Here is a 14,227-nt window from a genome sequence, read left to right as displayed (position 1 = left end):
TCCACGAAAAGCAGCTTGAAGAAAATGTAATGGCAATGGCAATAGTCACAGGGTTAAGAAAATTAGAAAATTTTTACCAAGCACATTTTTATTATTGTTCAACAGCAACCTGGTCATATTTTACCTGATATTTAATTGTTCTGTAACCTACAATTGACAGCAGTGATATCAGCCATATTAACGACAGGTAAGAAATACCATAGGAATTTTTTTTATTTGACATACATAATTATTAAGACATATACAAAAGGTCATGTAATAACTTTACTTAAATTATATAATTTGCCCATAATATTTTTTGTGACGATTAATGTTCAGTATATACAGGGGGTATAGAAATACCATGGACAGATAAACAATAGTGAATTAGATTCCTACTTTTCTTTCTACTGCTTATAAGTTATAAGTGGGCTGACACTGGGCACCGTACGTGAGAGTTGATTCCTTACTCTAGAATTGATGCCTTCTTACCCATTCTCTGAGAATTGCTAAGGCATATAATTACGAGCAAGCACTTAGGGAATAGTGTATAGATATTAAGTAACCAATAGAGAACCCATCAAAATAGCCACTCTGATGTAGAAAGGCACACAATTACATTTAATTTCCTCATGTGTAATTCTAATGATGATGGTCATTAGTAAAGGACCCTTGAGGGATATATTAAGAAATCTGTATTATGCGCATCTTAGAGTTGCAATGTTATTGATCTCAACTATTGACCTAATTCATAGCAGTTCTTTTTTATCTCCATTTGAAGTCTGCTTGCCACATAGCTATTAATTTGCTTTCAATTAGCAGCAAGTCTTTTAGTAACCCCTTTGCACCTTGCCATTTACTTGATAAGCTATAATAGTGTTGCTTATACACATGTGCAAATCATTTCTACATGCTTTTCTCTATGCAGAAAATATGATATTTATCAAGCTAAAGTTGGAAGCTATTGTGCCCTATACTCACTATTTATTTTGTCGTTAACGGAGAATATTGTCATAATCTAATACAAGTATTTCCCCTTAAAGTTGAGACTTAAGGAGAAGTAATTATAGCCGTATTAGCTGCAAAGATTATATTCAAATAAGTTAGGCATTTTTTTTATGTGCCATCATTTACATATAGCAATCTGCGTTTTGAAGTATTGAATGAATAGGTTACTATACAAAAAGAACAAAGGAGGAACACAAAATGATTTTGCCTTATTAGTTCATATGTAACATATGCTGCAAATGCATGTCCCCTGATGTTGCTGCTTAGTCGTGAACCATTCGTGAAAAGTATAATGATAAGTCTAGAATTCAAGTTTTATTTAAAAAAAAAATAAAGCTAAGAAATCAATTAGTCAATTGATTTCAGATATTAAATATAACCCCAACCTCTGTCCTTCTCGCCTCTGAAATAATAAGCTTAACCATGCCTAGAAACTGCACTTTTTTCCATTACAATTCCTATTTTGCCTCTAATTTAACACTAACTTTCACGTAACATATTATTTGTCTTAAAGGAGTTGTACAGCCACTTTAATTAAAAAAAGAAAGAGCTTATAATGTTATAATGCAATGAGATAATAGTCACGTACCATTTTCACTGGTCTTATTGATTATCTTTCCAATCTTGTTCCAATGGTCCTCCTACACCATGCTGGTGTCTGTTCAACGTGTTCCTATAATGATGTGAATGAGAAACCTGAAGTGTCATGCACACGTTGCTTATTTGTGATTTGTGAAATAATCAGCTGCATGTCAAATCTCTGTGCGTTTTTTTACCATTGACTAACCTCAGATCAAGTCAAATGGTGCAAAAATGAGGGCAATGTGAGCATGACCATTAGAGGTGGCCAAATCAACTTCCGACAGGAAAACGTATAAATCTTGATCAGTGCCTACATTTATGTAAGTCAATGGCTTTCAACACATCTCCTATTTATAATTGGGACTATTTTATATTATTTACTTTGACAGATTTTTCATATCATGAAAGCAGAGCAAATTCAACCAAGAATGCGAAAATCCAAAATTTAAAAATTAATAACAATAATTTTAATAATCATAACACTGTTTATAATAATTTTCAGTAGCATTGTATTTATAGTTTTTGAAAACACAATTTAGGGTACTATCTTATGCTGTTTTTGCACAATGGAAATTACCCTAAGGCCTCATTCAGACATTAGTGATTTTTTTCTCATGTGTGAAAACATAGGCCGATTTTTAGCGTTGTTTTGGATCAGATTTTCATCAGTGTTCTGTCCATGTGTCAGTTTATGTGTGTCATCGGTATTTCTCTCATATAAAAATAATAAATTCTAAATCTTTTCCTGTATACTACAATAATAATAACTGACGTGCTGTCAGTGATTTTTCATGACTCATCGGTTTCTATTGGCAATTTTGCTCTGTGTCTTGGTTCAAAATTGTATATGTCGTTCTGAATTTTTTTGCACACATACATAGTAAGCAAAAAACACAGCCATGCAAACAGCCTCATAGATAATGGGCACTTGTTTGATCCATGAAAGACACATATAGAATACTAGATTGTGGCCCGATTCTAACGCATCGGGTATTCTAGAATATGCATGTCCCCATAGTATATGGACAATGATGATTCCAGAATTCGCGGCAGACTGTGCCCGTCGCTGATTGGTCGAGGCAACCTTTATGACATCATCGTTGCCATGGCAACCATTATGACATCATGGTCGATACTGTGCCCGTCGCTGATTGGTCGAGGCAACCTTTATGACATCATTGTCGCCATGGCAACCATTATGACATCATCGTCGCTTTGCCCGTCGCTGATTGGTCGAGGCCTGGCGGCCTCGACCAATCAGAGGCGCGGGATTTCTACGTCGATACTGTGCCCGTCTCTGATTGGTCGAGGCTTGGCGGCCTCGACCAATCAGAGACGCGGGATTTCCAGGACAGACAGACAGACAGACGGAAAAACCCTTAGACAATTATATATATAGATGTAAATTAAAAATGGACATCTAAATAAGGCCTATTTTTGTATTACGGAGGAGAGGACTTATCTACCAGGAGACCCGAGGGAGGAAAATATAAGAGTTCTACAATACCACTGTGTAGTTTTTTTTTATACATTTCATATAACCCGGATAGGACACTTATGTCAGCTATTTGTAATTTTACAATTGAGCTAACCCATATTTTTTCGCTGAACTTGCTTAATGACTTCACTTTCTCATAAAAGAAACTCAAAAAAATATTGCATTATGCCACCATATTCCCTACCAGGCTGTGATTCACGTCACAAGCATTGGTTGACCGGACAAACACACATAGCATAAATATTTGTTCATCTCACATCACATACACATGCTTCTCCTCAATCAATAATATATAACAATACTCACCCTGAAATGGTTCTATTAAATATGACTATCTAACACAATTAATAACAAAAATTCAATGTCATAATTGCTACTAAAAAATAAATATATAGCAGCGGTTCACAAAATTAGAATATCATCAAAAAGTTAATTTATTTAAGTTCTTCAATACAAAAAGTGAAACTCATTATATAGCGTAATTACAAACAGAGTGAAATATTTCAAGTTTTTACATAGTTACATAGTTAGGTAGGTTGAACAAAGACTTAGGTCCATCAAAGTTCAACTTTTCTCCACCAACTGTACATTTTGCCACTAATCTAGATATAACCCACAATGTCATGTGTATCACGGAAATCATCCGGCTCTTTTTAAAAGCTGTTAAAGTGTCTGCCATTTATTTAGGTTAATGTTGATGATTATGGCTTACAGCCAGTGAAAACCCAAAAGTCATTATCTCAGTAAATTAGAATAATTTTTAACACCAGCTTGAAAAATCTGAAATGTTGGCATACCGAAATGTATGTTCAGTACATGCACTCAATACTTGGTCGGGGCTCCTTTTACATTCATTATTGCATCAATGCTGCACAGCATGGTGGCTATCAGCCTATGGCACTGCTGAGGTGTTATGGAAGCCCAGGTTGCTTTAATAGGAGCCTTCAGCCCATCTGCATTGTTGGGTCTGGTGTCTCTCATCTTCCTTTTGACAATACCCCATATATTATCTATGGGGTTAAGGTTAGGCGAGTTTGCCGGCCAATCAAGCACAGTGATACTGTTGTTTTTAAATCAGGTATTGTTACTTTTGACAGTGTGGACAGGTGCCAAGTCCTGCTGGAGAATGAAATTTCCATCTCCAAAAAGCTTGTTGGCAGAGGGAAGCATGAAGTGCTTTAAAATGCCCCGGTAGATGACTGCGATGACTTTTTTCTTGATAAAACACAGTGGAGCTACACCAGCAGATGACATGGCTCCTCAAACTATCATCAATTGTGGAAACTTGACAATAGACCTTAAGCAGCTTGGATTGTGTGTCTCTCCATTCTGCCTTCAGATTCTGGGACCTTGATTTCCAAATGAAATGCAAAATTTACTTTCATCTGAAAACAACACCTTGGACCACTGAGCAACAGTCTAGTTCTTTTTCTCCTTGGCCCAGGTAAGACGCTTTTGGAGTTGGCTATTTGTCATGAGTGGCTTGACACAAGCAATGCGACCCTTTTTAGCCCATTACCTGGATACGTCTTTGTGTGGTGCCTCTTGAAGCAATGACTCCAGCAACAGTCAACTCTTCTTGAATCTCCCCAAAAAGTTTGAATGGCCTTTTCTTAACAATCCTTTCAAGGCTGCGGTTATCCCTGTTGCTTGTGCACCTTTTTCTACCACACTTTTTCTTTCTACTCAACTTTCCTTTAATATGCTTGGATACAGCACTCTGCGAACAGCCAGCTTCTTTAGCAATGACCTTTTGTGGCTTACCCTCCTTGTCAATTGTGTCAGTGACTGCGATCTGGACATCTGTCAAGTCAGCAGTCTTCCCCATGATTGTGGAGCCTACTGATACAAACTAAGGGACATTTTTAAACATTTAGGAAGCCTTTGCAAGTGTTTTTTGTTAATTATTCTAAGTTACTGAGATATTGACTTTTGGGTTTTCATTGGCTGTAAGCCATAATCATCCACATTAACAAAAATAAACACTTGAAATAGATCACTTTCTGTAATGACTCTATATAATATAGGAGTTTCACTTTTTGTATTGGATAACTGAAATAAAATAACTTTTTGATGATATGCTAATTTTGTGAATAGCACATGTATCTTACTATATCTTGAGCCAAGAGTAGATATTAAGAGGGACAAATATGTAAATTAATCAGAAAAGTTATAATTAGGCCTCATTCAGATTTTTTATGCAACATCCAAACCAACTGTGGTTCTCTTGAGCCCAACGCATACCACCATCAAAACTTGAGGAGCTGTAAATTTGGTTTCGTAAAACCATTGCAGATCTTGATGTTACATCCGAATTTTGGAATGCTGGAAACAGGTATCATACACCTGTGTGAATTTGGCCAAAAAATGACTCTTTAATACCATTACTAACATTTGTCTAATATTCTCACAGTGAAATATGTTGACGAGATTAGCTCTTCCAAATTGTTTAAAGAATGCAGAATAATTGAGATATTAATCCATAAAAGGCAAATTTTGAAATACCTTCTATCAAATGATTTCATTCATGCTCTATTTTATAATTATATTAATTGAATATGGCATATATACTTATGCATTAACCTTATTGTATAATAATGTAAATATACATGAAAAAGTCTATATTTTTCTAGTTTTTGTTTTCTGGTGAGTAAGGGAGCCTGAATGTGAGGTTGTACAGTACATAGCATAAGTAGAAAAATGATTAAACCCTTTATTGACAATTGGCATATAACAGTATTTCATGCATTTACTCTTAGGTAAAAAGCTGCCTTCTGATTTCTTAGCTGTCAGAAGTCATCAATGTTGACAGTCTTACTGCACCCAAATAGAGATGAGCAAATTAATTGAATTGGAATTGAATTCTATTTGAATATACAAAAATCTGCATTTTTGAGAATATAGATTTAGATTAATTTGTTTTGCTGATCTGTAAATGGTCCTAAAAGTGTTTAAAAAAGAAAACCCCTTTCACTCACCTCACCCGTCCGCTGCTCACTGCTCGCCTGCCAGTTCTCAGAACTGCCTCTTCCTTTTCTCCATCACGAACCGAATCTATTGGCCTGTTCACTCCAGACCTCAGAGATCACTGTGAGTCGCGCGTCATCAGTGTCAGACTGTGATGCCAAGGGCCCACCAGTAACATCAACTCCAGGGCCCCACTTTTCAGCTACATGCAGATGTGACATTATCCTCAAATTTATATAACAAATAGTTGAGTAGATTGTTAACTGAATAAGATGCTGCCTTTTGTCTGTACATAGTTATTCAAGTATATTGTGCCAAGTACTGCTCATATCAGAGGGTGGTGACCTACTCCTGCACAGGAGCCCACCGGAAGATTCTCCACTTCTACTGTTTGACAGTCCAAGCCTGCACATCATGATGACTTAGACATGGGATGCACTGTGACCTATGAGGCTTGGCTGCAGCCGGAAGTCTCAGCCTGAAGTGAATAGTTCATAAAGGCACTAGCGAAAAGAAAAGGACAAGAGGAGGTATTGTTTAGTCCAGGTTTCAAACATGAAGTATGACACTGATTAAGTGAACGTAGAAATATTTATGAGGGTTGTGTTAAGTGAACAAGTAATTGTTTTTTACCATACCATTTAAGGAAGCCTTGTGGCAAGTGTTCAATCCTTCTACTGAACTACAAGAGAAACAAAACAGTATTCCGTTTACATTACATTTACATGGCGCCATAATATTCCACAGAGCTTACAGACATTTTAGTCACTGTCCCCACTGGGGCTAACAATATTTTTTCACTATCAGTATAACGGGAAATATCATTATGCAGCATAGGAGGAAACCCACACAAACACAGGGAGAATATACCGTACAAACGCCTTGCAAATGTTGGTGGAATCCGAACCCCCAGACTCCAGCGCTATAAAGCAACAGTACTTACCACTGAGCAATATTTTATTAACTTTTCAATTTAAATTAGAATTCTTGCAGTATTCTGTTAATTATAAAAGTTTTTGGATAAAATTGAGTGACAGACTCATATATCCCACATTACTATATGGTTGCAGAATTGGATTAATATGCTATTTAGGATTCTGCATCTGTTGGATTAAAACCATTTGGAACCTGTATTAGTAGATATTAGAACAAATGTGACCTTAAACTGACCATGCAACACAAATTCATACACCAGCATTGCACACTATATTTAATGTATTTAACATTTGCTAATTCTGTACTCACCACCAAGCAGTAAATTGGATAGCATTTCTCTTCATTAGGCCTATAGGCAGGGCCAGATTGACCATCTGGCAATTCTGGCAAATGCCAGAAGGACCTGTCTGGTCATGGGCTGCCTCGTCTGCTACATTGTTAACAGAATCAGTGTTCTCAAGATACCCATACTGTTAAGAGTTGTGAGTGAAGGAGCATAAAGTCGCTGACTCCGTCACTTACCACAGCAGGCCATGGTAGCATTAGAAATATTAGTCTTGTAGAAAATCTTCCTTTCCTCCATCCATGGTAATATTAGTATTATATTATACCTGGTTCATGGGGACAGGGACACCATGGGCCTGTGTGATTTCAAATGCCAGAACTGAATTTCAGCTCCAGTCCGTACCTGCCCATAGGGATAGCTCAATGGGCTGTTTGACTTTATTTTGAAGGGAAACAGCTGTATCACGTGAAAAGCCGCACAGCTATTACAATCCACTGTGCAATCTTGCATATTAAACAGCTATTTATGATCAAGATTAAGTGATTGTGCCCGGAAAACAATATTAAGACAGAAGCAGTACAGGACTATAGTAGATAAAAGGTGCAAAATGACCGCAACGTGTTAACACAGTCTTAAGCATTTCTTTATATAAAAAAGGCAAGTTTTTATACATTTCTTTTGTTAGCTTAAAAAAACACTTATGCAAAAATGGAATATCATGTTTCCTGTCCACTCTCAACTAAAATAAACTCACATCAAATTTCTAGAACAAAAACATTTTTGGGAATCTCTTATTGTATAAGGCACATTCGTGCAAAGTGGAAATTGTCCTCATATTAAAGAATATCTTGAATACCCATCAAAATTATGCAGGAAATGTCCATTATTATACTTTTACAGAACTGTCCACAATAAACCCTGCAAATATTTCTTTTTACGGTGTGTGTCCATACATTGGTATTTACTCCGATGCTTCCATTGTCAACCAAAGCTTAGCAGAGCAATGAAGAGTGAGATCCCGAGAGCTAAATGTGCTGGTAGGAATCATTTGCATTCAGTAATTATCTTGTTACTGTTCCACTATCCACTAGAAGTCCCTGCCCGAGACTTTCAGATCCTGCTTTTGACTAAGAGTAAATGCTCCTCTTCAACAAAGGGCTTAATCTTCGACATGAAACAATGATAAACAAACTAATATCTTTCTTCGCTTTTGTTATTTTTTTCTGGACTATTTTGTATGAACAAACATTTGTTTTAAGACTGAAATAATAAAGGGTTATTAAATATATAAATTGAGACAATTCTGCCTGACATTGTTTGCTTTTTTGTGATTGTTTATTTTTTTTCTTTTGCCTTTCTCACTGAGTACTTGTTTATTTAAAGTGCCCGGAGGAAAGCATTAATTAGCATATTTGGCAATTATGAAGCAATTAGTACTTTATGGTCTGGCAATAAGAAAGTTAATGTGCTAGTGATTTATTAAAGCCCATGCAAGCTGCAAGGGAATAGTTAGGCTCAATTAAGGAATAAACATATGAAGGAATACATTTTTACATATGAACCCATACAAAAGGAAAATTGCACATGACAGAACCAGGGTAATTAAAAAGTTATAATTTTATTAAACATTTTAAAAGACACATAACTATATTATAAATAGGGAATTCAGAGATAGTGAAAAAATACCAAGAACAATGGCACCACAGAAAAGAGGCAGGTATATGTAACAGGTTGCTCCAAACACCAAAAATTGTATATGTTGTTCTGACTAGATATTGCACCATTAAAACCACTAGTAACCAAGTCAAGTCAATATAGTAAAGATGGGTGGCAACTAAAACAGAAGTATTCAAACAATTACCTCAGACCTGCAGGTGCCACGACCCTACGCGCGTTTCGGCTGAATGTGCCTTATTCCCTCTTTCTTGCACTAAACTTTCAACATCTAATTCCCTGCAATGGCACAGGTGTCCTTAATTGTATTGCTTTGTGCATGGTGGTCTACATTTGTTTTAATTTTTACATATGAGTAGAAAAACAAAGTTTCTTACTTTTCTGTGTTCCTAATCTTATTTTGCCAACTACATCATTGGTCACAATGTTTTCTAAAGACTTTTATTCGATGCCTCAATCTTTATGTCAGTCTTGCTCCTACGAACAAACCTTCTGTGATATTAATTTTCAGCGATCACAGAACTCAGAGCCATTGTCTGCAGCTTATTGAATAAAAAAGCTAAATATATTGGGTTTATTCACATAACTCTATCTATATCAATCTATTATCTATCTATCATCTATTTATCGATATATCTATCTATTATCTATATCCATATCTATCCATCTATCCCATATCTATCTATCTATCTATCTATCTATCTATCTATCTATCTATCTATCTATCTTTCCATTGTCTATCAAACACAATCGGGTACAGTATATTCTTAAAAATATAAATAAAATAAACCAATTTTAAATATTCTTTATTAGGGGAAAACAAGAATGATACATAAAATTGAAGGCCTGCCGCTTTTATATATAGAAAAATCGGTCTTGAAAGCTTCTTCAGTGCTCCTTAAAAATGTATATCTGAGTCCTCCAAAAGACCCTAAAATAGATCTGGCAAGTCAGCACAACAACTCCACAAAACCTCTGAAGTTAGACCTATGAATTATCCCACCAAGACTTTAGCATCAGATACATTTTTCATTGATTTGGACTGATTTTGCCAGACTTTCTACAAATGATTTATTCTACTGAGACCTGGGGAATTTTTAGGGCAAGTCAACATCCTAAACATACTATATAAACAGTGTGACAGGTACTATTACCCAATTGAAAGAGGGACGTCAATTGTGGGCAAGCTTCTCAAACGTTTTCTCCTGGAACCTGATCAGAATGAATAAGACAGTTTGAGAAGCACTGCATTAGAGAATAGTGTTTCCATGATGCAATACTTAGTCTGAAACAATGTTTAAGCAAGTGTTATATGTCAAAGTAATTTTCATATGAATTCTAGGACCTATGGTTTCTCAGCAGAACATTGCCCAAAATATACTACTGCTTCAGCTTGCTTATCAACTTGTAAGAGTTCATCCTTATGCCATTTCTGCTTCATGTAAGTAACTTACATTCACCAAGCCAACCACATGATATTAAAGAAAGTATGATCCATTAGGCCAGAGCATCTTTTATTGTATCATGGACCAGCTTTGTTGTTCACATGACTGGTGTATTCTCTTTTTAATATTGGACAGAGATTAGTGATGAGCGAGTGTACTCAGCTGCATGATGTACGGCTGCTAGCCAGCCTGAGTGCATGTGGGGGTTGCCTGGTTGCTAGGGAATCCCCTCATGTATTCAAGCTGTCTATCAGCCGTAAATCATGCAGCTGAGGCAACAAAAACTAAATCTCCGAGCAGGTACAAATACTCGGAGATCACCTGAACGTGCTCGGGAAAACCCAAGCAACGAGTATACTCGCTCATCACTAACAGAGATCAAAATGGATAATATGAACACTTTGCAATATTCTGCCCATAGTTGTGATGTACCATGGGGCCGTTACACCAAATCTTTTCTTTCTTTCAATGTTCTTTTTATTAGGAAAAAAAAAGAAACAGCATATTACAGACTTTTTCATGAAAACAACTGTAACAGGTTGTAGTCAACTAAAAGAAATACAGACGTAATAATCCTCATATATCGGGTATTATTCCATCTAGACCTGTATTATCATATTTTACAGTTAACTTCTTGTTTAAAAAACATTTTAAAACATTAAATTGAGAGAGGAGAAGAAGTAGAAAAGAAAAAGGCCTCTAGTTAGAGGATAAAAGGAGATAGAGAGGGAGGAGGGGAGGAGGAGAGACGGGGGAGGGGGGAGACACCCTGGGATGGAATGTGATTATGTTGAGATTGTCGCAAGATAGGTTGACTGAGACCTAAAATGAGTCCATGGAGCCCAAACATTAAGGAATGCAGTGACAGTGTGATTAACCCTTGCCGCCAACTCCTCAATCTGAAACAATTGATCAATTTTTGAATACAGTTGTTGGCTCGTGGGTATTGTTCGCGAGTTCCAGTTAATCGGGATCAAAGATTTCCCAGCCGCCAGAATAAATTGAGCTAGTTTAGTGGCACAATTATCATTAGGCCAGATAGGCAAATTTAGGAAGACATTTTCTGGTTTCAGAGTGACCCTCTTCCCCAGCAACTTGCTTTTAACCAAGGCCACCTCACTCCAAAAATGGATTTAAGCATGGGCAAGACCACCACATGTGTTTATAGTTGCCCACACCAGTTCCGCATCTCCAAAGCTAGTGTTTGAGTTATGGCCCCAGCTTTGAATTTGTTGTGGTGTGATATACCATCTAATAATGGCTTTGTAAGAATTTTCCTGGATTCATACACATATTGAAGGGCCATGAGAATTTTTATATATTTGTTTAATCTGCTGCTCGTAAAGAGGAGTGCCTATGTCTTTTTCGCAATGGGCTATGTATGCCCTCTTTAAAGGTACATCTATTTTGAGTAGAAGTTGGTAAATAGTTGAGAGAATTTTTGTGGGGGGGGGGCTTCAATCTGGCACATAAGGTCTCGTAGGGAGATAAAGTTCTGTCCAAGTCAACCAAGTGGGTTCTTTGACAGAGAATGTGGGAAAGTTTTCCATGCTGGAGGAAAGTGAGGCCCGACAACCTAGGAATCTTATGTAACTCCTGTAATGGAAGAAGTGTCCCATTTTCAAACAATTGCTCTATCGGGACATGGGTGGCTCGGAGAGGAAGATCGACTAATAAATCGGTGACCTTGGTGAGAGGGGAGAGGGCAGGAACCAAGGCAGGACCCATTTTTTTCCAAATTTTGATTGTGGCTAAAGTGTGATCGTTTTTGTATTCGGTTAGATTCTGTAGTTTATTGTTTCCTAATATAATAGCACGTAGGGGATAAGGGGACATTACTTCTTCTATATCGAGCCATTGCTTATTCTCTGAGTTTCTAATCCAGTATATTGTTCTGGCTAAGTGGGCGGCTTGGTAATATTTAACTATATCTGGGGCACCCATTCCGCCCATGTCTTTTGGTAAGGTAAGGGATTTAGAGTTGATGCGTGGTTTGCATTTTTGCCATATGTATTTAAAGAAAAGGGAATGAACTTTAGCTTGGGGATGCATTCGTGCAGGGGTGCATTCGTGCACTATTATTCGTGTATTTTTATTCAAAGTACTTTTTTTCTAAGTACTCGGCAGTTATAACATCGCAGAATATAATCAAGCATCTCTTCTCTCTTCATACAGGTAAACATATCATTCATTCTCTGAGCTGAAATATCCTGCATGTCTATTGCTCCAGTCCCTGACAGCAAGCAGCTTGGATGGTAAACATATCATTCATTCTCTGAGCTGAAATATCCTGCATGTCTATTGCTCCAGTCTCTGACAGCAAGCAGCTTGGATGGTAAACATATCATTCATTCTCTGAGCTGAAATATCCTGCATGTCTATTGCTCCAGTCCCTGACAGCAAGCAGCTTGGATGGTATCTGAGTCATTCTATCTTCGGCATTGAATCCTGCATGTATCTATATATGTTAGTCATCCTATTATGCATTTGTTTGTGTTTATAGATATTTAATCTGACTTTTGCATGTCCTTACTCAGAGAGATCACATAACTGTTTCAAAGCAGTTTATGATCCATGTAGACCTGGACATTTGTTTATCTGATCACTACATTTATTGTGTCCTGTTGTCTCAACTGAGTTAGATTGATTGCTAACGAGCTTTCACACCAAAAAAAAAAGGAATATCTAAGGGCTAGCCTTCTATAAATGTAGACTTAGCTTGGGGATGCATTCGTGCAGGGGTGCATTCGTGCACTATTATTCGTGTATTTTTATTCAAAGTACTTTTTTTCTAAGTACTCGGCAGTTATAACATGGCAGTTAGACAGGGCAGGAGACAGGTAAGACAATCTAAATCTAATCCATATTCACTTGAAACAGCACAAATATTCACCATATTTATTTGTATAATCTATATCCTGGCTGCTGCATTCACTCACATTCACCGCCCTTGCATTAACTCTTTACACTCCATCCATATTGGCCCCTCTGTCCTTGCCTCTCCTATGTATAGCACTCATGCTCTGTTCACATTGCTTAACAGTGCAGATCCATTCAGTCCCACCATCCAACACAAGAGACACTCTCACAAGTCACTTAACCATCTGCTCACTCTTTCTATCCTCCTTCTCCTAGTCGCTGGAGACATCTCTCCAAACCCTGGCCCCCCATGTTATAGCCAGTCATACCTCCCAATTGCTACACCCAGAAACCCCTCTAACCTTATTAATATTCCCTGCATGCCTTCTGTCTCTTTGAATTGTGCCCTTTGGAATTCTCGCTCTGTGTGTAATAAACTCTCCTTCATTCATGACTTCTTCCTTTCTAATTCTCTTAATCTCCTGGCTCTTACTGAAACCTGGATCCAGCAGTCAGACACCACCGCTGCTGCTCTTTCATATGGTGGACTACATTTTTCTCATACCCCAAGATCGGACAACAGAGCAGGTGGAGGCGTTGGTCTGCTCCTTTCACCAAAATGTACTTTCCAAGTTATCCCCCAAGTACCCTCACTTGTCTTCCCTTCCTTTGAGGTCCATGTGGTCAGACTCTACGTCCCCTTCTCCATGCGAGTGGCGGTGGTGTATCGTCCTCCCGGCCCCTCTCATCAGTTCCTGGATCACTTTGCCACCTGGCTTCCACACTTTCTCTCCTGTGACACCCCTACCCTTATCATGGGTGATTTCAACATCCCCATTGCCTCTCCCCTCTCCCCATCTGCTTCTCACCTTTTATCTCTATCCTCCTCTTTCGGCCTCTCGCAGCATACTCACTCTCCAACACATGAAGATGGAAACTCCCTTGACTTGGTCTTCTCCCAGCTTTGCTCAATGGATGATTTCACAAACTCCC

Source organism: Ranitomeya imitator, chromosome 3 (assembly GCF_032444005.1).
Source record: "Ranitomeya imitator isolate aRanImi1 chromosome 3, aRanImi1.pri, whole genome shotgun sequence".
NCBI classification, from domain to species: Eukaryota; Metazoa; Chordata; class Amphibia; order Anura; family Dendrobatidae; genus Ranitomeya; species Ranitomeya imitator.
The sequence above is the reverse complement of the archived record's forward strand: the minus strand, read 5'-3'. Positions refer to the sequence as shown.